Source organism: Drosophila takahashii, chromosome 2L (genome assembly GCF_030179915.1).
Source record: "Drosophila takahashii strain IR98-3 E-12201 chromosome 2L, DtakHiC1v2, whole genome shotgun sequence".
Lineage (NCBI taxonomy): Eukaryota > Metazoa > Arthropoda > Insecta > Diptera > Drosophilidae > Drosophila > Drosophila takahashii.
Genome location: NC_091678.1, coordinates 35586297 through 35609697, shown reverse-complemented (window position 1 = coordinate 35609697; position 23401 = coordinate 35586297). Strand labels below are relative to the sequence as shown.

Sequence of the window (23401 nt, the reverse complement as noted above, 5' to 3'; positions counted from 1 at the left end):
CGGGAGTGTAGCAGTTATTTTATGACACTAAAGTTATTATTTATTGATAGTAATAGTATTTATCGAAACAACAAGCGTTTGTTCTTGAAAAAATATGAATAATTTACGAAGTTATGGCAATTCTCTCGGAACCCTTTTTTTTATAGCGGCTTGCGGTGAACACGATGGAAGTCCAGCAGGTCAACTGAATTCAAAAAACCAAAAAATTGTTATTTGTATAGTATTATTTCCAGTTCGTGAACGATTATTTTCAAGAATATTTGGTTTTTTCTGCATACAGTAACAATTTTTCCAAAAAGTTGATTTTTCACGTTCTAAAAATTGTATTACAAAATTCTGATCTGCGAAATCAAAATCGGCGCATAAAAACTGAATCGTTCACGAACTCGGCACATTCATTACGAATAATTAAAAAAAAATTGAAGAAGATCGATCAAATAGTTCTTGTGCAATCGTGGTCACAGCGAAGGCACTTTTGGAAAACCACGACTTTGAGAGAATCGCATTCAAAGTTTTACGTTGCAACTATTGAAGTCGAGCAGACAAAACGCTGTTTTCCTATAGAAATATTATTCGGATCTCTATGAAAATTTGGGAAAATGTTTTCTAAGAAATATACTTTTGGATTCAGCGAAAAAAATTTTTGTTTTTAAAAAAAAAAATGTATATAACCCCTTTAAGCGAACGAGGTCGTTCCGGGTATAGCTAGTCATACCCGTTACTCGTAGAGTAAAAGGGTATATTGTATTCGTGCAAAAGTATGTAACATCTAGAAGGAAGCGTTTGCAACCCCATAAAGTATATATATTCTTGATCAGGGTCACTAGCCGAGTCGATCTAGCCGAGTCGATCTAGCCATGTCTGTCTGTCTGTCCGTATGAACGCTGAGATCTCAGAAACTACAAAAGCTAAAAGGTTGAGATTTTCCACACATATTCTTGGGCTTCCTACGCAGCGCAAGTTTATTTCAGACGAGCGCCCCCTCTTACGCCCACAATCGCCCACTAACGATTTCAAAATGTGTCTGGCGGCCACACCTTTAAAGATTTCCGAGAAGTATAAATGCAATTTTTTGTGAATATTTATACCTATCGAAATGTAGAAGACATTTTTTAAATCGGACCATTCATTAAAAAGTTATACGCAATCCAAAAATAGATATCCATCTCCCTCGCACTCCCTTTAGCGGAGTAACGGTTATTAGATAGTCGGGACACGAACCCGACTAAAGCGTTTTCTCTTGTTTTGATTAAAAGTTAAAATTGTCAAAAGGAGTATAATGAAAAAATGCAGCGCCGTTTTTGCAATGCAGTGTAACGTAGTTTCCTGGGTGAAAGGGACCCTGGCTGGACTAAGCTATATGTCCGGCCAGGGTCCCTTTCAGAAAAATTTTTAAGTTTGGGACTTTTTGGAAATTTTTGTAGAGGGTGAGCCGACTCGAAGGTGGAAGTCGTCGGGCTCGCAGAGGGAAATTTTGGGGGAAACAACCGGGTGGGTCGTCGGTAATATTACACCAGTGGGAGCACAGGCCTGGCGCCTGGCTGCTATTACCCAACAATGCACGCGGAACCGGAAAATGATACACCAGCGGGGCAGAGGCTTGACGCCTGGCAGCAGAGGCTTGGCGCATGGCTGCTATTAACCAACAATGCACGCGGAACCGGGAAATGATACACCAGCGGGGCAGAGGCTTGACGCCTGGCTACGATCACCGAAGGATGCACGTGGGAGTGGGTAGCGATACACTAGTGGGAACAGAGGCTTGGTGCCTGGCTGCTATCACATGCGGAACCGGGAAATGATACATCAGCGGGGCAGAGGCTTGACGCCTGGCTACGATCACCGAAGGATGCACGTGGGAATGGGTGGCGATACACTAGTAGAAACAGAGGCTTGGCGCCAGGCTGCTATCACCCAAAAACGTACGCGGAACCGGGAAGGTTTAATAGACACGCAGGTTTTCAAGCTTCGAATATAATATTTTATTTAATGAGAAACCTATGGGTCCCTGCCTATACCGCACTCCATGATTTAACGCTACTCACTCAGACAGACTCGGCCAATAAGAAAATAATCTCGATCTGTGTTTCTTGGCGGCAGATAATCCTCGCTGCTCCTTGCGGCGGGTACAGGTGAAGCACTGTTGTTGTGTCCAGGGAAAATGAGAAACGAGTACGATGGCACGTGGTCCAAAGGCGGGTCGGCACGTAGTCTCAGACGGGTCAGCACGCATTGTCGCGGCGGACTGGGGTCGCGAGCGATCGCGTGTGGTCTGGTTCAAGGTCTGGTCACGACTGACTTCTCGTTGTCCCAGTTTTAAACCGCGGCCCAAAGTTATTTTCCTTTCTTCATTCTCGCTGCTTTTGTCCTCTGCTCGGCATGATCCTGTGGTCCTGTTTTTACACTTACTGAGTGTTTCGTAGATAACTCTCGGGAATGTTCTGTCCCGCTCTCCCGCCTTCGCTGGTCCATTTCGGTCACCCACGCTGTTCTATGCCTCCGCTGCTTTGTCCCTCTCTCCGCTGCTGCTCTCTCGTTTATCTGGTCCTCTTTGGATCTGCAACCGTTCTCGGGGTCTTGTCTCACTTTGCCGCGTTTGTTGGACCCGCTCTATCCATCTGCTGCTGTTGTTCCTGTCTCCGCTGCTGTTGTCCTCTCTCTCCGCTGCTGCTCTCATGTTTATCTGGTCCTCTTTGGATCTGCTACTGTGCTCGGGGTTTTGTCTCGCTCTGCCGCCTTCGTTTCTATGCCCCCCACCCCCTGCTGGCTAGAGATGGCTCTTTAGTCGATCGTTGTTATCTTAATAATTATTTATTATATTATAGCGAGAAAACAAATGGAAACTTCATGTTCTTAAATTATAAGGAACTTTGCGTATTTCATTAGCCTTATTGTACGGACAATTCGGGCCGTTACAACAGTTATACCAGAGGGACTTGTAACTTTTTTTGTGAGCGTACTGATGCATTTATTTATTGTGGTGTTCCTATAATCTTGGGTAAGATGGAGCTACAAAGTGAGTCCAGTTCTGGAACCTTTTTTATCTTGAAGAGTAATTAATTCTCTTTAAACTCAGTTAGTATAAAAGAGCACTTTTGCGCACTTTTTCTGTTTGTTATACCCGTTACTCGTAGAGTAAAAGGGTATATTAGATTCGTGCAAAAGTATGTAACAGGTAGAAGGAAGCGTTTCCGACCCTATAAACTATATATATTCTTGATCGGGATCACTAGCCGAGTCGATCTAGCCATGTCCGTCTGTCCGTCTGTCTGTCCGTCTGTCTGTCTGTCTGTCTGTCTGTCTGTCTGTCTGTCTGTCTGTATGAACGCTGAGATCTCGGAAACTATAAAAGCTAGAAGATTGACATTTTGCATGCAGATTCTAGGAGTTCCTACGCAGCGCAAGTTTATTTCAAAAGGGTGCCACGCCCCCTCTAACGCCCACAATCGCTTATATACGATTTTAAAAATTTTAATATTTTGGAAAAGTAAAAATTGTGTTTATCAATACCTATCGAAATGTAGAAGAAATTTTTAAAATCGGACCATTCGTTAAAAAGTTACGGCGGATCAAAGTTTTTCCCCATCTCTTTCGCACTCCCTTTAGCTGAGTAACGGGTATCTGATAGTCGGGGCACCCGACTATAGCGTTCTCTCTTGTTTTTAATTTGTTTTAAGTTGTTAATGTTTTAAGACCACCATGAAAACATGAATAATTCCCGTATTTTTGTATGGTGAATGCCAGTGCAATATTTGCAAAAGCGGTATGCAAATACATTTGTTATTGAATAATAATTATTTAAAAATTATGTTACATCATTGGACTCACTGAAATAACTTTGCAGTATTTTTGTTAGAAATTATAATGGTAATAATTATAAAACTAAAATTTCAGTCAAAAAAAAAAATTGAAAACTTTTATATATTTTTTAAAAAAATGAATATGTTGTTCTTAATTTAAAAAAATATTTTTTTCTTTGCTTTAAAAAAATGTTTTTTTCCAAAAAAAAGGCGGGATTACTCCTATTTTTCCTACAACATTTCTTTTAAATTTTATATAGTAAAATAAAAGAACAAAACTGTTAAATATTGCGTCGTTTTTAAGATATTAATTAATGCCACAAAAAGTGGTTAAATTACCCATAGTGCTTTCGTGGGGCGAACCCCCTACTAGTGGTTTTTGTGATTACGTGACTGTTTGTTGTTGAATTTTTTTTTTTTTTGGGTGTCTCTTTTGTTTATTTTTTTGTTATTGCAATTTTGCTAATAAGCACTGGCTATTGGTGATTTTAGATCGCCGTAGCTGCTGTCTTTACTCACTGAGGTTTAGAGTGAAACTAAAAATATGAAAATTAAGATTTCAGTTACATTTATTTCGGAGTAAATTTGGTTTTTAGCTTCTTCAAAAAAATAAACCGCGTCGAAAGGCTCCAAAAATTCCAGACTTACAAAATCTTTAAAAACATAGTGTGTCTGCTACATTTCTTTCAGGTGTGGGCCACGCTCCATCTAACGCCTACAATCGCCGTAAACGATTTTTAAAGGTGTCTGGCGCCCATACCTTTTAAGATTTCGGTAAAGTGAAACTGCAGTTTTATTTACAATTTTTCAAATCGTACTATTGTGGAAATGGTCTGGCAACTCAGATCAGCTGGTCCTATAGCAAGAGATTTGCCTAAATTAAGGACGAGAAGCAATTAACATTTTGCAACGACGAGGAGAAGACGTACGAAAAACGACGCGAGTACAAAAGACGTGGAAAAACGAAAAGACGAAGAACTAAGACGCAGAATATTCAATTTAACGAAACCTACTTATAATACTAAATAACTCAATAAAACTATAATAAACATAATCAAAACCAGTGGGATTGTGTGTACGTAACTTAAAAAACCTAATCACAGTTCGGTCCCACATAATTTGGGGGCTCAACCAATAAAACTCAAGAGTAAAAGTGAGAAAGAAAGTGATACAAAGATCGAGAAAACACACTATCAGAACAGTTTAACTCCGCAAAATTTGCGAAAATTTTCGCGATCCGCATAAAAAACGCAGCCGGCAATCAAGCGTGTGCAAATATACATACAATTTCTGATATCTGTGAGCGTACGTGAGAGTGCAAAATGACAAAATTGAACGAGTTTGAAAGTATTAGTGCGATGCTTCGCGATGAAAAGAAGCAATATATTCTACTTTTGCACAAGTTCGTTTTTGAGAAAGACGGAGACAGAAACAATAGAAAACGGTTGCGAGAGTTTCAAGGTTACGTATATGACGAGTCACACAGAAATTATTCGAGGAAAGTCAATTAAATTGCTTACCATTTATCTGATATGGATCTGGCTATAATTTGTAACTTGCTCAAACTTCCCTATGATACAGATGACCTGACAAAACACATATTTCGCAATTTGCAAAAAGATTCCTTGCTGGTCGACGCAGAATTCAACGAGAATGAAGAAGGTGAAAGCGAAGATGATGAATCCGAACACGAAAGAGACGAGAATCAAGCAGCAGACGCCATAAGCATTCGAAGCAGTAACAGTGCCTAAAACAACAGCGAAACAAGCAGTTTTTCTGAAATACCGAGGTTCGTTTTAAACTTTCGTGACATAGAGGACTCAGTCCGCGCGTTCAGTGGCGAAGACAATTTGTCGGTAGATGTGTGGGTGAAGGAATTAGAGGACATGGCGACAATTATGTTCTGGAACGAACTACAAAAGTTCATTTTTGCCAAGCCATCGCTGCAAGGCCTTGCCAAAATGTTGGGTGAAACTAAAGAAAGCCTTACTGGCCGAGTTCAAGACCGCGACAAACAGTGCGCAGTTACACAATTTGATGGCGGAAAGAAAAATTAAAAAAGGTGAAGGTCTGCAAGAATATTTTGTATATGAAAGAACTAGCTTCACGGGGAAACATCGAAAGCAGCGCCTTAATCCAATACGTTATCGACGGAATTGACGATTCGTGTGCAAATAAGCTAATGCTCTACAACGCAAAAAGTCTGAGCGAGTTTAAAGACAAACTAAAGTACTACGAAGTAATCCGCGGAAAATCAAAAAGTGAGAGTAAAAGTCAATTCACGTTTTCAAAAGCTAACAAAAGTAAGGCAAAAAGTGAATTCAAAAACCAAGCAGCTTCCAACAGAAATACAAGCAGAGACCTAAAGTGTTACAATTGCGGCGCAAAAGGTCACACATCTGCGAATTGCGAAAAAAAATCGAAACCGAAACGAAAATGATTTCAGTGTAACAATTTCGGGCATATCCCAGCGAAGAGTTTGACTGACAAAATGGAATCAACCAACATGTGTAAGGTGTCAACTGCTCACGCGTTTATGTGCATAACTGTAGAGGCCAATAATGTAAAATTCACCGTTCTAATCGACACCGGAAGCAAGTACAATTTGGTTACCGATACCACATTTAAAAATCTAAGAAAGCCAAGGCTTAGTGAGTGCAACGTTTATCTAATCGGGTTCGGTAAATCAGATCAAAACAAGTTCAAACCATCGGGTTCGTTCGAACACGAAATTGCAATTGACGGTGAACAATTCGTAACAAAGTTCCTAGTGATCGAGTCACAGTTCTGGACAAAGAGATGGTTCTTGGTGAAGAGTTTTGCAAGCAAGCTCAATTGACAATTTCTAGTGAAATTGTGCCGACGCAGAGATCAGTTCGATTTTTAAAATTTACACTGAAGACTGCGAAGCAGTTGTAACTGACATCGAACCATCAGCAAGCGTAAAAGCTAAAGAGATAGTATACAAAGCCGTCCAAAACTATCAACCAGTAAGTACGAAATCCACAAACATTCAAATGCGTTTGATTCTTAACGACGATATGCCGATACACTCACGACCTCGAAGACTTTCGTATGCCGAGCGATGCATCATAGACAAACAAACCGACCAATGGCTGAAGGACAGTGTAATTGAAACCTCCAAGTCAGAATATAGCAGCCCAGTTGTCTTAGTTAAAAAACGTGACGGATCTCATCGCCTATGCATCGATTACAGACGTATCAATAAACTGATCATTAGAGACCATTTTCCACTCCCTTTAATCAAGGATCAACTTGACAGATAGCAGGACGCACGTATTTTTAGCTCGATAGATTTAAAAAACGGATTCTTCCACGTCAGTATAGAAGGAGAGAGTCGCAAGTACACGTCGTTCGTCACACACAACGGACAGTTTCAGTTCCTTCGAGTTCCTTTCGGTCTCTCCAATTCGCGGAGCGTTTAGAGACCTGACTTGTAAAGGAGTGGCCATACCGTACGTCGACGACATTATAATTCCTGCTAAAACCGAAAAAGAAGCTGTAGAAAACATCATTGAAGTTCTAAAGAGATGCTCAGAGTATGGACTTTTAATTAACTTTAAAAAGTGTCATTTTCTGAAAACTAAAATAATTGAAAATCAGAAAATAAGTCCATCGCCGTCCAAAACACATGCTGTCACATCGTTTCTTGTTCCGACTAACCTGAAACAGCTACAGAGTTTGCTTGGCTTAGTGGGCTATTTCCGAAGGTTCATCGCCAATTTCTCGCAGATAGCTAAACCCTTATCTGACATGACGAAACAAGATGCGAAAATTCATTTCGGTGACCAACAGCTAGATGCATTTAACAAGTTAAAGGTTCTCATTACGCAAAAACCAGTACTAAAAATTTTCCATTAGCAGCGCGAGACTGAACTCCATACGGACGCCCATAACAATTACTTTTTGAAATCTCTTACACAAAGTTGTTAACGACTGTGAACTTATTGTTGTTCCTTCGGGTATGCAACGAGAAATTATCAAGCAAGCACACGAGCACGGTCACTTCTCTGTCAAGAAGTGTAAGGAGATCATTGGCAAGGAGTTCTACATACCGAAGCTGGAAGAGAAGATTCGATTGTTTCACCAAATTTTACTGGCTCTATCGGACCAAGACGAACTCTGCCAAAGATGCTGTATCAAGACTTCAGGAGCAAAGCAAAATCTTCTGCAATCCTAGTCACATAATCTCTGACAAAGGATCTGCATTCACGTCGGAGGACTTTCAACTGTACTGCAACACCGAAGGCATCAAGCATCATCTCATCACAACGGGCCTACCACGTGCCAATGGTCAGGTCGAGAGGCTAAATACGACAATAATTGCTGTCCTTTCGAAACTTTCAATCGATGATCCACGACAATGGTTTAAGTTTGTCAGCAGCGTACAACAAGTCATCAACTCAACATTTTGCAGAAGCACTAAAACAACGCCTTTTGAGTTACTTACGGGAACCAAGATGCGTCTCAAAGCCGACATAGAGATGTTAGAGGCAGAAATGATTCAGCTCTTCAACGACGATCGAGATGAACTTCGAAATCAAGCAAAGCAGCAAGTTCTTAAAATATGTAGCATATAACGTTTAAAAACAATTGATTAATCGTATGAGCAGATGTTAATGTAAACTGAGTTGGGAAACACGCGCTTGTTCCGGCTCATCTTCGTCGGCATTATGGGCGAGGGTCAAGGGAATATACTCTGTTACGTGTTCACAATAGTATGCTAGTAATAAGTAATTTTCGCGTGTTATATTTTGAAAGGGAAATAAGGGAAAAAGCCTTTCAACTAGCCTCGAAAGAAGAAGAAGAGAGGAAAGAAAAAAAATAGAAGGACTAGAATAGGATAGATAGGAAAATTCCTTTAGCGACATTACGACACACTAAGATGTTTGCTAGTGGCCTTATACCCCACCCTACCTCGATCACTATATTGCAGTATAACTCCATTTTTGGTAGTGATCCCTTGTGGTCGCTAAAGTGTTTAAATGATTTTCGTTGTTACACTTCTGTATCCCATGATTTCCGGAATACTCAAGGTTTAGTTCGACTTCATAATATAAACATTTATTTTAAACATATTTGTAGTTTTGTGTATTTAACATGTTTGCGTTTTATTTGTTTAGGATAAAAGAATTTAACTTTACTTTAAAGCATTTAATTTTAATTATTATTTCATTATCTAGTTGCGTTCTTTCTTCATTTTATTTCGCTCACTTTTATAAATTTAATACTTATTCACTTTTTGAATCTATTCAATAGCTCTGTTTAATTTTATAATATTCAAGGGATTTAAGATGTGGCTGTAAGGGGGGTAGAAAATATATATATAATGTATAAATGAATATATAAAGAAAATACAATATAAAGAATTTTAAATGTAGAATTACAAATGTAGATAATCATTAAAAAATCAAAATATTATTTATAGATTTCGAAATTAAAGTATTAAATGTTTAGGAAAATAAAGTAAAGTAAAGAAAAGGCGTGTCTAATAATGTGCCTTCCATTGTATAATATTATTTTTATTTATGAAAATCAAGAACAAAATTAATTGTTAAATGTACCTAGTTAAGTGCCCTGCACTGTATGAATGTAAATTCGGAAAACATTGAGGTAGGTCAGCGAAGCTCTGGTCGGAAGGATGAGCAGCACAAAAGAAAACGCAAGCACAGCTTCGCTCGGTGCGCTGGTAGATAAGGGCACATGAGCCAGAGAGAGACGGACTATTTGGCTCGCATAGGCTACACTGGCAAAAATTTACGGGGCAAAATTTAAATGTTATAAACAGGGGAGAGACTAGAACAGTACCGATGCGTATTCACAGAATTTGTTTTTGTTTGTCACTTACATTTATTATGGATCCATCGGTGAAAGATCTTTCGCCGACCTGTATGAGAATCAAAATTGTGTTTGCATTGATTGTGATTGCATTGGTTTTGTTTGGTTTTATTTTCACTTGTTCACTTCTCTGGGGCTATTGTTGTTGTTATTGCTAATTCATTGCTTTTGGTTAAACTGAGCTTTATTTATTTCAGCTTATCTTTTATACACTAAAGAAAAATATTTGCTTTCCATCCACCATCTTTCACTTGAATATTTTATTCACCAAAAAAAATTATATCAAAATAAATGAAAGAATAAAATGAACTAAAGAGAAAACGCAAAATAATAAAACAAATAATATAAAGAAAGAAAATTAACAAAAAATACAAAATAATAAATTTGAAAATTATCAAAAATACAAAATAATAATTTTGAAAATTAACAACCATAAAAAATAATAAATTTGAAAATAAAGAAAAGTAATAAACTTAAAATAATTCAGGAACCAAATTTTAAAAAATATAAATCCGGGGACAAATTTCTCGCACTGTAGAGGGTAGCTGAGACGGCACGTGGTTTGCGTTCATGCACGGAAAAAAATAACGTTATGTTGAAACCGCGTGGTTTTTCCGCCGAAGGGTTTCTGGCGATGCCAACACGTTTTTCGCTCACTGCATCCACTATTTTGGGCACCGATTTTAACACGTTTTTCGCGGGCCTTTTTTTCTTTTACTATTTCGGGCACTGTAATTGCTGGGATGAGGCTCGTTTTTTTTTTCTGCTACAGGTTGTTTGGCCGATGTATGTATGATGGGCTGAGCAAGCTGGCTACAGCGGCGGCTGAACTTCTAAGATCAACTGATGTCTTGGCGGCCTTTTTAATGAGTTTATTTGCTCAATTAAACAAGGATTGAATATGTTATTTTTTTGGCAACATAATACCTGGTGCCAGATCTACATGGAAAAACGTGACAATTAGGAAAACTATTGAAAATGCCCTTTTTTGTAAAAATAATTACCCAAAAAGGCCTGGCACGACTACTGGAAATGATATTTCTCCTTTCTTCGTATGGATGGCTGGCGGATTTGTATTTTAAGGCACTGTTAATAGCTTAACCTCATTGGGGTATTTTTCTATAGACTTTGAGCTGCACTTAAACACGTCTATATAGTATGACAATCCGGAAGAAAAGAGAACGTGGGTAAGCTTGGCCTTACAGACGTACCCCTTAGCGATGGTAAGTATGACTGTAGATCTGCATTAGTGCAAACGCTGCACACTAGGTGGCGCGGCCGATAGTGAAGGGTGGCCACATCGGTGAGTCACGATATAAGATAAGATAGGAATATTTATAACACATTCTTGGGCAGCTTTATTTTGCCTACTTTTAGGAAACTGGAGTGACAAGCGCCACTACAAAACCTCCCGGCCAAAATCACACTTGGCCTTGAAGACAAGTGGGATACACGCTGTCACGAAAGATCTATTGTTTGATATCTTTGGCGTGGTATTTGCCAATAATATTACCCTGAAGATCTTCCAACTCGTAATAAGTGTTTCCCAACACTCGCCTAATCCGTGATTTAACGAATGTAGGGGCTAATTTAGCGTTAAATCCTTTGACGAAATTGCTCTGTTGAAAGTTTCGGCGGAACACCTCCTGACCTACTTTAAAGAACACCTCACGACTCCTTAAATTATAAGATTTTTCGTTTCGATCGTGTTGGGTTTGAATGCCCTGTTTAGCTTTTGCTCGCATAAGATCCAAAGAGTCGTCTTTACTAAGTTGAATGGTACGATCCTCCAAAAGATTTAAATTTCTTAACAATTTGTACGACGAACCATCCGTTATCATATGCTGACCAAAAACTAATCGGTATGGGGTAGAATTTAAGGCAGTGTGTAGACTAGATCGCAAGGAACAACAAATTTTACTTAACTGTTCATCCCAATTGGTTTGGTTTGGATGAATATACGCCTTAATACCTGAGACAACCGACCTGTTCACACGTTCAGAGGAATTTCCTTGTGGGGAATAGGCGGCAGTATAGGCGTGAGATATTCCATAGCTTTGCAAGAGATTATTAAACGCATGGGATCTAAATTGAACTCCGTTATCGGAAATCAACTTTTCCGGTACACCGAAACAATGAAAAAGGTCCTGTTCCAAAAATGGCAATATAGCATCAACTGTGAATTTTTTTACAGCTTTTAGAAAAGGAAATTTTGTACAATTATCTAAAACTATAAAGATTCCTATGTTGCCAGATTTTGACCGCGGGTAGGGGCCCAAAAAGTCAACATATAGTGTCTGAAAGAACCGATCACTTTCCTCTGATTTCTGTAAAGGCGGTCTTAACGGTTTGTTAGAACTTTTTGTGCACTTACAAATTTCACAGCGATTTATATAATCTCTTACGTCCTTTACTAAATTAGGCCAATAGTAAAAACGGCGAAGTCGTTCTAAAGTTTTGTTTATGCCACAGTGTGACGATAATGGGTCATCATGAGCAATTCGCAAAGCTACGGGCACTAATTCCAGGGGAAGCCACAGTTTCCAAACAAGGTCATCGGCTATCCTGTCACCAGAAGCATGCTCTGTTCGGCGATATATGTAGCCATCGATAACTTTGACATCAGGAATACGATCGGAATTTTCCTTAATCTTATCCTGCAGGACTTTGTATGCCTCAGATTGGAAATGTGAAGATTGAATATCGATAATCTTGGTACTGTCTAGTTCTGATAAATCATCTGTATGCGTTCGGGATAAGGCATCTGGAACGATATTCTTACTACCCTTACGATGCTGAATAGTAAACTGGTAACCCTGTAATTTTAAGGCCCATCTAGCTAGTCGACTACTAAGGTCAGATTGTGACATAAGCCATTTTAATGACGCATGGTCAGTTATCACGGTGAAAGCATGACCTTCGACATACGCACGAAATTTCTTAATACTCAACACCGCTGCCAGGCACTCTTTCTCGGTAACAGAGTAATTTCTTTGGCACCGATTAAGCTTGCGGGACATGTACGCTACAGAAACCTCATTACCTTCAGGATCAATTTGCATAAGCACTCCCCCAACTCCGGTGTGACTTGCATCACAATGCAGGTAAAAGGGCTCATTGAAATTGGGAGTGTGAAGTACTGGAGCCTTGCACATTTCGTTTTTAAGTAACTGGAAGGCATCCTCAGCTTCTTGTGTCCATTCGAACTTACGATTTTGACGAAGAGCATCTGTTAACGGAGTGGCGATGGAAGCAAAGTTACGGATGAATTTTTGATACCATCCCGTCATTCCCAGGAATCGACGTAACTGTTTAACAGAACGAGGTGCTGGATAATTAACAATGGCAGTGATTTTATCTGCATCCATAGCTATTTTTCCGTTACCTACTACGTGACCCAAATAACTAACTTCTTTTACACAGAAATTACTTTTTTCCACATTTATAGTTAAACCGGCTTTAGACAGCGCAAACGAGATATCCTTTAATACTTCCACATGTCTTTCAAACGTCTCAGAAACTATTAAAAGGTCATCTAAATAGACAAAGACTTCGTTCTTCAATGAGATCGGAATAACTCGGTCCATTAACTTGGACATCGTCGCAGGTGCATTGGTCAGACCAAAAGGCATTACTGTAAATTGATACAGCGACCGGCCAGGCACGGTAAAGGCCGTCTTGTCGCGGGAACAGGGATCCAATGGTATTTGCCAGTATGCGTCTTTTAAGTCGAGACTCATTATGAACTCGGCTTTCGGTAGTCGGCTAAGAATACTATCGATGAGGGGCATCGGATAGGCATCCTTTTTGGTCACCTCGTTCACTTTTCGACAATCTATGCATAGTCGCACCTTGCCAGGTTTGCGGACGAGCACAACCGGAGAAGACCAGGAACTTTCCGATTCTTCAATGACACCTAGTGAAAGCATGCGATCCAACTCATCAAACAATAACTTTTCAATAGCTGGAGACACGGCATAGTGACGTTGCTTTATGGGTGTGGCATTGCCAACATCGATTTTATGGGATAGAAGATGGGTTTTACCTAGTCCTTTTTCAGTGAAGGAGGGGAACATACGAATTACTTCTTTTAATACCTTCTCCTGGGTATCTGAAAGAGCTCTAAGATCGCTACTGTCTAACTCTTCAATATTGGTAGCATTATTAGCTGGAAGTAGATTAGATGGAAGTAGCTCGAACTTCGTCCAAAAATCAATGCCCAGATACAATGACTGTATTAATGATGGAATAATATAAAATGTTATGAGTTTTGTTTGTCCATCAAACTGAACATTTGTGCTTACTTTTCCGACGATATTTTGCTGATTACCATCTGCAGTTCGAACGGAGGAAGAAAAGTTTTTAAAAGGCACTCGATCACGGATCAAGTCTGCTGCTAGGTTTCCACCGATGCAGCTAACGGACGCCCCTGTGTCCATTAGACCGGACACAGTTCTACCCAAAAGAAATACCTTGGCATATGAACGCTGATCAGGCGCGACAATAGCTGATATCAACGCCTGGTTTTCCAGCCTACATTTAAGGTAGAATTCTTTGATTCGTAACTTTGACCGAACTTTTCTTTTATTTGGGCGACTAATGATAGGTGTTACCCTAAAAGAACGTTTGTGTAAAGGAATGTCAGGGATATGTGAAAAGTCTGGGATATTTGATGAAGATATAATTGTGGACTTTAATCTGTATTCGTCGCTTTCGACGCCACTTGTCTGCGTGCACCTTTCTGTGGTGCACGGGCTGAGTAGTTTTTTGCTTGACTACATTTTGGACACGCCGTTTTGTAGACATTTACTAGGCCACAGCCCCAGCAAAAGAGACGACTTTCTTCTGGACATTGTTTATGCGAATGTCCACCTTTGCCACAGTTCCAGCACGTCACATTCATTGCCGAAATTTCTGGTTCATCACTTTCGGATTCCTCAGATTCTTGTGTTTCAATTTGAACTTCGTGAACATGTCGACGAGGAGCTGGTCGTGGTTTAAAAACATCTTGTTTTGGCACTGACTGCATAAACGACTCGCGGGTACGAACTACGTGACGAAGTTGCGCAGTGCTGAATATTTGTTGATACAGTAACTCGTGCTGTATTTCTGGAAGTAAGTTTGAACGGACGGACTCTAGCATGGCTGAATCGGTCAATGGAACAGTTAGCTTATCAGACAATCTAAGGATGGACTCGTAAAATTCGTCGAACGATTCTCCAACTCTTTGCTTGCGACGATCAATAGACCCTCGAATGCTAAGATCCGTTTGGTCCTCCTTAAATTGTATACGCAATGCTTGGCATAAAGGCGACCACTCTACTTTTTCCACGCTTTTGTGATACCTCCAATACCACTCATTTGCAGTACCTTCAAACAAAGTACTTATTTGTCCCGTCAATAACTCAAAATTTCCATCTAAAGTTTGATTGGTTAGGGCTTCAATGCGATATAGAAAGCTTTCTACGCTCATGCCTGACCTTCCTGTAAACTTAAGTTTCCAATTTCCTATAATTTGACTAACGCGCTCAGGTCGCAAATCTGTGCCTGAGAAGGAAGACCTAGATTGGTTAAGCAGACGACTTTCATGTGCATTAGAACCACTCTGGTTAGCAGATTCCTTTTCAACTTGAAATGTATTGGGTCCACTAGGTACAAAACAATCCTGATTTTGAGTACCTGAGTTCCCCTTCTGGCTATCTTTAGGAGACAATGCGGACATAAGATTCTTAAATTGCGCTTGCAAGGCCTGCGACAAAATCTCTGCTTGTCGTAATGATGCCTCAGTCATGGCTTTGGTCAAAGCCTCTTGCATTGCTTTCATAGATTCGGATGGACTTTCTACACTTTCCATTGTGTTTTCCTGATCTTCGTTTTCCAAAGCCTCATTAATATTTGGATTGCTTCTTCCGGCTGAATGTCTGGATGCTGTTTGTCCACTCTGATTTAAATCTGTGTTGACGGTTAAACTCATCAAAGCAGTCTGTAATGGAGACCTGCAAACAGGACAGATTTCCTTATTGGCTACTTTACTATTAAAACAAGCCCAATGAAAAGTATGATTACAGTTAGTAGACAACAATTGTGCGGTATATGCTATTTCTTTGAGACAAAGATAGCATTCAACATTTCCTGCTAATTCTATGTTGCTTAGTGGATCAGACATTATTGGTCCCGTTTTTTTTTTCTAGCTAATTATTAATAAACTTATTTTAAATATATATTTTTTTTTTTTAAAAGGTTAGAGAATTTTGTAAAGACAGATAGTTTTTCAAATATAATTTTTATCCGGAAACCATGATTAACTTCCATGAACAACGATCACCTAATGAACTTTTTTAAAGGGATTGGAAAGTATAGAGGAATTTTACTAAAATACTCATCGATTTCTCTCTCTGTCGCTTCCTACTATTTATCGGTATAAAGCAGAGCAAATGAATTCCACTTTATAATCCTGAATAAAAGCGGGGATACAATATCGATAAATTCGTGAGATTTTAGAAAATATCTTTTTCAAAACGTTGGCCAGAATAACCGGTGCAAAAGTCATTCAACAGAAATAACTAAAAGCCTTCTCGGGGTATATCCTAACGTTCAAAATCGATATGGAAGAATAAAGAATAGGAAATAGATGTATGGTGAAAAATAAATAAATAGTTGCGATCTCTGAATTGCTGTTAGAATATTTTTCGGTAAGTCGTAGATTTCTCCACGTATCAGAAATCCAAAAAAAAAACTTTACCATCCAATTAAAGAACCATAAAAATAATAGAGAAAAATAAGGAAACAGTTTTAAAAGCTGGGGTTGCTAATAGTTTTCAGTAAGTCGTAGAATTATTCCACGGATCAGAAATCCAGAAAGCTACCAACCTCCGTTGACCAAAACAAAACCATTACGGGAAAAGGGATAGTTGTGACAGGGGATAGTGTTACTAGTTTTCGGTACGTCGCAGAATTACTCCACGTATCGTAAATCCAGAAAATTTCACAAATAAATTTTTGTCTCAAATATATTGCTAGCGGCTGTAAATATACTCAGAATATAAACTTTTCCACCTAGTACTTATCTGAGAGGGGATTTTCTAATGTTTTGGATAACCTTGGCAATAACTTTTTGTAAGTAATATTAGCTTTATTTTATCCACAGGCTTCCTATTAGAAAAGTTTTGGGAATTGGAATAGGGTATGGCTAGTTGATTTAAGTCAGATGTTGATGACTGAAGATATGGGTTTAAAATTTTTCTGGGGCCTTGCCGGAAAATCAGAAAGTCTCGGAAAAGCTTCGTAGAACCTCGGCCATCCCCGAGCTGCCTCGGGCCCCACGTTGGGCGCCAAATTATTACTGTAGCATATAACGTTTAAAAACAATTGATTAATCGTATGAGCAGATGTTAATGTAAACTGAGTTGGGAAACACGCGCTTGTTCCGGCTCATCTTCGTCGGCATTATGGGCGAGGGTCAAGGGAATATACTCTGTTACGTGTTCACAATAGTATGCTAGTAATAAGTAATTTTCGCGTGTTATATTTTGAAAGGGAAATAAGGGAAAAAGCCTTTCAACTAGCCTCGAAAGAAGAAGAAGAGAGGAAAGAAAAAAAATAGAAGGACTAGAATAGGATAGATAGGAAAATTCCTTTAGCGACATTACGACACACTAAGATGTTTGCTAGTGGCCTTATACCCCACCCTACCTCGATCACTATATTGCAGTATAACTCCATTTTTGGTAGTGATCCCTTGTGGTCGCTAAAGTGTTTAAATGATTTTCGTTGTTACACTTCTGTATCCCATGATTTCCGGAATACTCAAGGTTTAGTTCGACTTCATAATATAAACATTTATTTTAAACATATTTGTAGTTTTGTGTATTTAACATGTTTGCGTTTTATTTGTTTAGGATAAAAGAATTTAACTTTACTTTAAAGCATTTAATTTTAATTATTATTTCATTATCTAGTTGCGTTCTTTCTTCATTTTATTTCGCTCACTTTTATAAATTTAATACTTATTCACTTTTTGAATCTATTCAATAGCTCTGTTTAATTTTATAATATTCAAGGGATTTAAGATGTGGCTGTAAGGGGGGTAGAAAATATATATATAATGCATAAATGAATATATAAAGAAAATACAATATAAAGAATTTTAAATGTAGAATTACAAATGTAGATAATCATTAAAAAAACAAAATATTATTTATAGATTTCGAAATTAAAGTATTAAATGTTTAGGAAAATAAAGTAAAGTAAAGAAAAGGCGTGTCTAATAATGTGCCTTCCATTGTATAATATTATTTTTATTTATGAAAATCAAGAACAAAATTAATTGTTAAATGTACCTAGTTAAGTGCCCTGCACTGTATGAATGTAAATTCGGAAAACATTGAGGTAGGTCAGCGAAGCTCTGGTCGGAAGGATGAGCAGCACAAAAGAAAACGCAAGCACAGCTTCGCTCGGTGCGCTGGTAGATAAGGGCACATGAGCCAGAGAGAGACGGACTATTTGGCTCGCATAGGCTACACTGGCAAAAATTTACGGGGCAAAATTTAAATGTTATAAACAGGGGAGAGACTAGAACAGTACCGATGCGTATTCACAGAATTTGTTTTTGTTTGTCACTTACATTTATTATGGATCCATCGGTGAAAGATCTTTCGCCGACCTGTATGAGAATCAAAATTGTGTTTGCATTGATTGTGATTGCATTGGTTTTGTTTGGTTTTATTTTCACTTGTTCACTTCTCTGGGGCTATTGTTGTTGTTATTGCTAATTCATTGCTTTTGGTTAAACTGAGCTTTATTTATTTCAGCTTATCTTTTATACACTAAAGAAAAATATTTGCTTTCCATCCACCATCTTTCACTTGAATATTTTATTCACCAAAAAAAATTATATCAAAATAAATGAAAGAATAAAATGAACTAAAGAGAAAACGCAAAATAATAAAACAAATAATATAAAGAAAGAAAATTAACAAAAAATACAAAATAATAAATTTGAAAATTATCAAAAAGACAAAATAATAATTTTGAAAATTAACAACCATAAAAAATAATAAATTTGAAAATAAAGAAAAGTAATAAACTTAAAATAATTCAGGAACCAAATTTTAAAAAATATAAATCCGGGGACAAATTTCTCGCACTGTGGCACGTGGTTTGCGTTCATGCACGGAAAAAAATAACGTTATGTTGAAACCGCGTGGTTTTTCCGCCGAAGGGTTTCTGGCGATGCCAACACGTTTTTCGCTCACTGCATCCACTATTTTGGGCACCGATTTTAACACGTTTTTCGCGGGCCTTTTTTTTCTTTTACTATTTCGGGCACTGTAATTGCTGGGATGAGGCTCGTTTTTTTTTTCTGCTACAGGTTGTTTGGCCGATGTATGTATGATGGGCTGAGCAAGCTGGCTACAGCGGCGGCTGAACTTCTAAGATCAACTGATGTCTTGGCGGCCTTTTTAATGAGTTTATTTGCTCAATTAAACAAGGATTGAATATGTTATTTTTTTGGCAACATAATACCTGGTGCCAGATCTACATGGAAAAACGTGACAATTAGGAAAACTATTGAAAATGCCCTTTTTTGTAAAAATAATTACCCAAAAAGGCCTGGCACGACTACTGGAAATGATATTTCTCCTTTCTTCGTATGGATGGCTGGCGGATTTGTATTTTAAGGCACTGTTAATAGCTTAACCTCATTGGGGTATTTTTCTATAGACTTTGAGCTGCACTTAAACACGTCTATATAGTATGACAATCCGGAAGAAAAGAGAACGTGGGTAAGCTTGGCCTTACAGACGTACCCCTTAGCGATGGTAAGTATGACTGTAGATCTGCATTAGTGCAAACGCTGCACACTAGGTGGCGCGGCCGATAGTGAAGGGTGGCCACATCGGTGAGTCACGATATAAGATAAGATAGGGATATTTATAACACATTCTTGGGCAGCTTTATTTTGCCTACTTTTAGGAAACTGGAGTGACAAGCGCCACTACAAATACCAGCTTCAAAGTACAAAGTCGGCGACTTAGTTGCTATCAAGAGAACCCAGCTTGGTCCAGGGCTAAAGTTAAAGCCGAAGTATCTTGGCCCATACCGGGTTGTGAGGGTGAAATCGAATGATACCTATGACGTAGCTAAAGACTCAGTATTCAGCGAAGGCTCAAGGCAGACGAGTACTTGCGCTGCGTATCTAAAGCCGTGGATGCCTTATGACGACGATAAAGACGACAAATTCGAGGCGAATGCAGTGTAGAATAGCCGATTTGTGGGAATGGTCTGGCAACCAAATCAGCTGGTCCTATAACGAGAGATTTAACGAACTAACGACGTGGCAAGCTTGCCTAAATTGAGGACGAGAAGCAATTAAGAATTTGCAACGACGAGAAGAAGACGTACGAAAAACGACGCGAGTACAAAAGACGTGACAAACGAAAAGACGAAGAACTAAGACGCAGAATATTCAATTTAACAAAACCTACTTATAACACTAAATAACTCAATAAAACTATAATAAACATAATCAAAACCAGTGGGATTTTGTGTACGTAACTTAAAAAACCTAGTCACAGCCCTGTCCCACACTATTCGTTAAAGCGATCCAAATTCGAGTGGAAACGGTCTAATATATTTAAACAATAACCCAATAATTATAATAACCAACCAGAAAGAACGGGGTGCCCCGACTATCAGAAACCCATTTCTCAGCTAAAGGGAGTGCGAGGGAGATGAAGATATAAAACTTTGATCGCGCTTAACTTTTTAACGAATGGTCCGAAAAATGTCTTCTACATTTCAATAGGTATTGATAGACACAATAAAACTGAATTACTTTTCCGAAATCTTTAAAGTTGTGGGCGCCAGACACCTTTTAAAATCGTTTAAGGCGATTGCGGGCGTTAGAGGGGCTTTGCCCTCGGCTGAAACAAACATGCGCTGCATAGAAAACCCAAGAATATGTGTGGTTAAGCACAACTTTCTATCTGTTGTAGTTTCCGAGATCTCAGCGTTTATACAGCCAGACAGATAGAAGGACAAAGCTAGATCGACTGAGCTAGTGATCCTGATCGATAACACAGGCCGACAAAATGTGTTATGGGTCGGTGTCCAGGCCTTTGGGTCAAAAATGCATTGTAGAAGAAAATATTTTTATTTAATTTTTAAAGCGGTTTATAAATTAAGATTTTTAAACTTTGCTGTGACTTTAAAATTTTGAATGCGCCCACCTTCTCTTGTGATTCAGTTAGATTGAATTTTCCATAACGACCGTATAAAAGATACATGTAACTATGGAATTCCGAAAAGATTATCAAAATTGGTTGACCACTCTTGAAGATATATCCCAAAAGACGAAGAAAATTTGTGATTTTCTTAAAATTAAAAATAGCGTGTTGTCACCCAGAGATGCCGACCATGGGCCGAAACCTGCAGCGGGTTTAGACTCCGACAATCGAGTACAGGACTCCTTCGAAAGCTCCACCCGCCACACGCTTCGGGATCCGCATTGCCCTTGGACCCGACAAACGAGCGTAGGTCCGTCGTGATCCACGGCCACTGCGTGCTCCAGGACCGGTGATAGCTTCGGATCCGACAATCGAGTGCAAGACTCCGTCGTAATCCTTGGCCATCACACGGCTCGACCACGATCGGCGGGACGGGGTTTTCCTAGATGAAAAAAGGAACACGAATTTAATTTCCCCTCCTACAATCACACACACACAAAACACAACAGGCGAATTAGATTTTTAATGCGAATCACTTTGGGTCATTTATTGTTCTTTACTTAGGGTTTTTCTGAGGCGTACAAAGTCTCTTTACGCCACTTCAGTCTGGTCGTTCGAAAAAATATCTAAGTCGAGGAAAAAAAAATTGCGGGCGCTTACGTTTCCGCCCACAGCAGATCCAGCCAGTCGATTTCCCATGCCCCTGCGGCGGCAACCGGGTCATACGCTGCTTCCACTTCACCACTATTGCTCGACATTGTCTCTTCACGTTTTCGCACTAATAATACAATAATACAACTTTTGGGTAAAACATTAGAAGCCAAGCTGAAGTCAGATTGTGACACTCGTTTATATTTTTTCAGCAAAAAAGTAAAATTTTATTAATTCTCAAACTTTGTTAAAAATTATTAACGTGGTTAAATAAAGTAAATAAGCGGTTTAAAGTATTAGTAATTGAAAATGAATCTGATTAATTTGATAGTCAGAAAAAAATGATTTATTTTTTCACAAAACTACCTAAGCTGGGACATTTTGAGCGTAAAAGTTGGGACACCCGCTTTGCTTTGAATTTGAATTTCGTTATTTGCTCATATCTTTTTAATGATTGGTATGTTTTGAAAAATTTCACACAAGCCCAAGAATATGTGTGGGTAATCCCAATTTTCTAGCATTTGGAGTTTCTGAGATCTCAGCGTTCAAACGGCAGACAGACAGGTGGACGGACGGACATGGCTAGATCGACTCGGCTAGTGATCCCGATCAAGAGTATATACAAGTTAAGCACAGCAATATTTTATATAATTTTGCAAGAAATATTGCAACATTGTTAATCAACAACATTGCAACATTGTGACAATTTCGTCCAGAGTCAGATCTTAGAGTTCAATAACACAGTGCAACATGAAAAATGTAACCGCAATTCTGATTTCATGGGCGGAAAGAACTCATCGAAATAAGCTAAAACCCATTTGGGTTTCTTTGGCTTAGCTCGCGTTTACCTATTATAGCGAGTTAAAGTTTTACATACAACATTTATTTGTAACGGCCATATCTTGTGAACCGATTAAAATTTTACTATCAAGTCTTCAGTGATTATATAGCTATGAACCCAAGGAACTAAATTGACAAATGACTCTTGCGCACTTAGCACCTAGTGCACCTAGCGCGCTAAAAAACAAATTTGCCTAATTTTTCGATTTTTAACGCGCTAGGTGTACGTCTTCGCTAGAGTCATTTGTCAATTTAGTTCCTTGGGTTCATAGCTATATAATCACTGAAGACTTGATAGTAAAATTTTAATCGGTTCACAAGATATGGCCGTTACAAATAAATGTTGTATGTAAAACTTTAACTCGCTATAATAGGTAAACGCGAGCTAAGCCAAAGAAACCCAAATGGGTTTTAGCTTATTTCGATGAGTTCTTTCCGCCAATGAAATCAGAATTGCGGTTACATTTTATAACCCTAAAAATGTTGCACAGTGTAACATAAACACGAGCATCCGGTCAGTTGCCACAACGCAAATCCATAAATATCAATTCTGCCGATCTTGCAGTTTCTGCAGCTCAGCCAGCATTCCGCCGATATGAACGTTGCCTCTGCCGACATCAACGCCGCTACCGATATCAACGCCGCCGCCAGCGACGGCGCTGCCCCAACCCACAGCTTAGATCAGGGTATTCTTAAGTAAAGTAGTATCAGTCCCGATTTTAACATCAAATAAAATACAACGTGAAACTTAAATTTGGGTTTTAATATCCTGGAAGTTAACTGGCGCCCGAACAGGGACCAGCGCGAATAAAACCGATTAAGTTCGATAAAGTGCCAAATTAATTAGAGGGACTCCTTCACGAAATCATTGGTGAAGCTGAAGACGACAGCCGGTCGGTAAATTAAATTTTACTGATCCATCGGTGGACTAGAAGTACTGTCTGGTACGCCCGCAGGACAACCTCTATATTGTGTGAGTCGCAGGATCCTTAGTAGGCGACAAAAAGGAAGACATCCGGACCA

General features: G+C 38.9%; 1 protein-coding gene and 2 long non-coding RNA genes across 3 annotated transcripts in view; 1 reads left to right on the top strand and 2 right to left on the bottom strand.

The window, feature by feature from the left end:
* The window catches only part of Tif-IA (RNA polymerase I-specific transcription initiation factor RRN3 homolog Tif-IA), a 123579-nt gene that overhangs the window by 85951 nt on the left and 14227 nt on the right, over nucleotides 1-23401 (top strand). The window lies entirely within an intron of this gene.
* Nucleotides 10443-10965, bottom strand: LOC138911921 (uncharacterized). The gene is made up of 2 exons (XR_011417550.1): nucleotides 10664-10965; nucleotides 10443-10598 (listed from the first exon to the last, which is right to left on the bottom strand). It is a non-coding gene; the product is annotated as an uncharacterized lncRNA (long non-coding RNA).
* On the bottom strand, nucleotides 19041-19570 carry LOC138911995 (uncharacterized). The gene is made up of 2 exons (XR_011417627.1): nucleotides 19262-19570; nucleotides 19041-19196 (listed from the first exon to the last, which is right to left on the bottom strand). It is a non-coding gene; the product is annotated as an uncharacterized lncRNA (long non-coding RNA).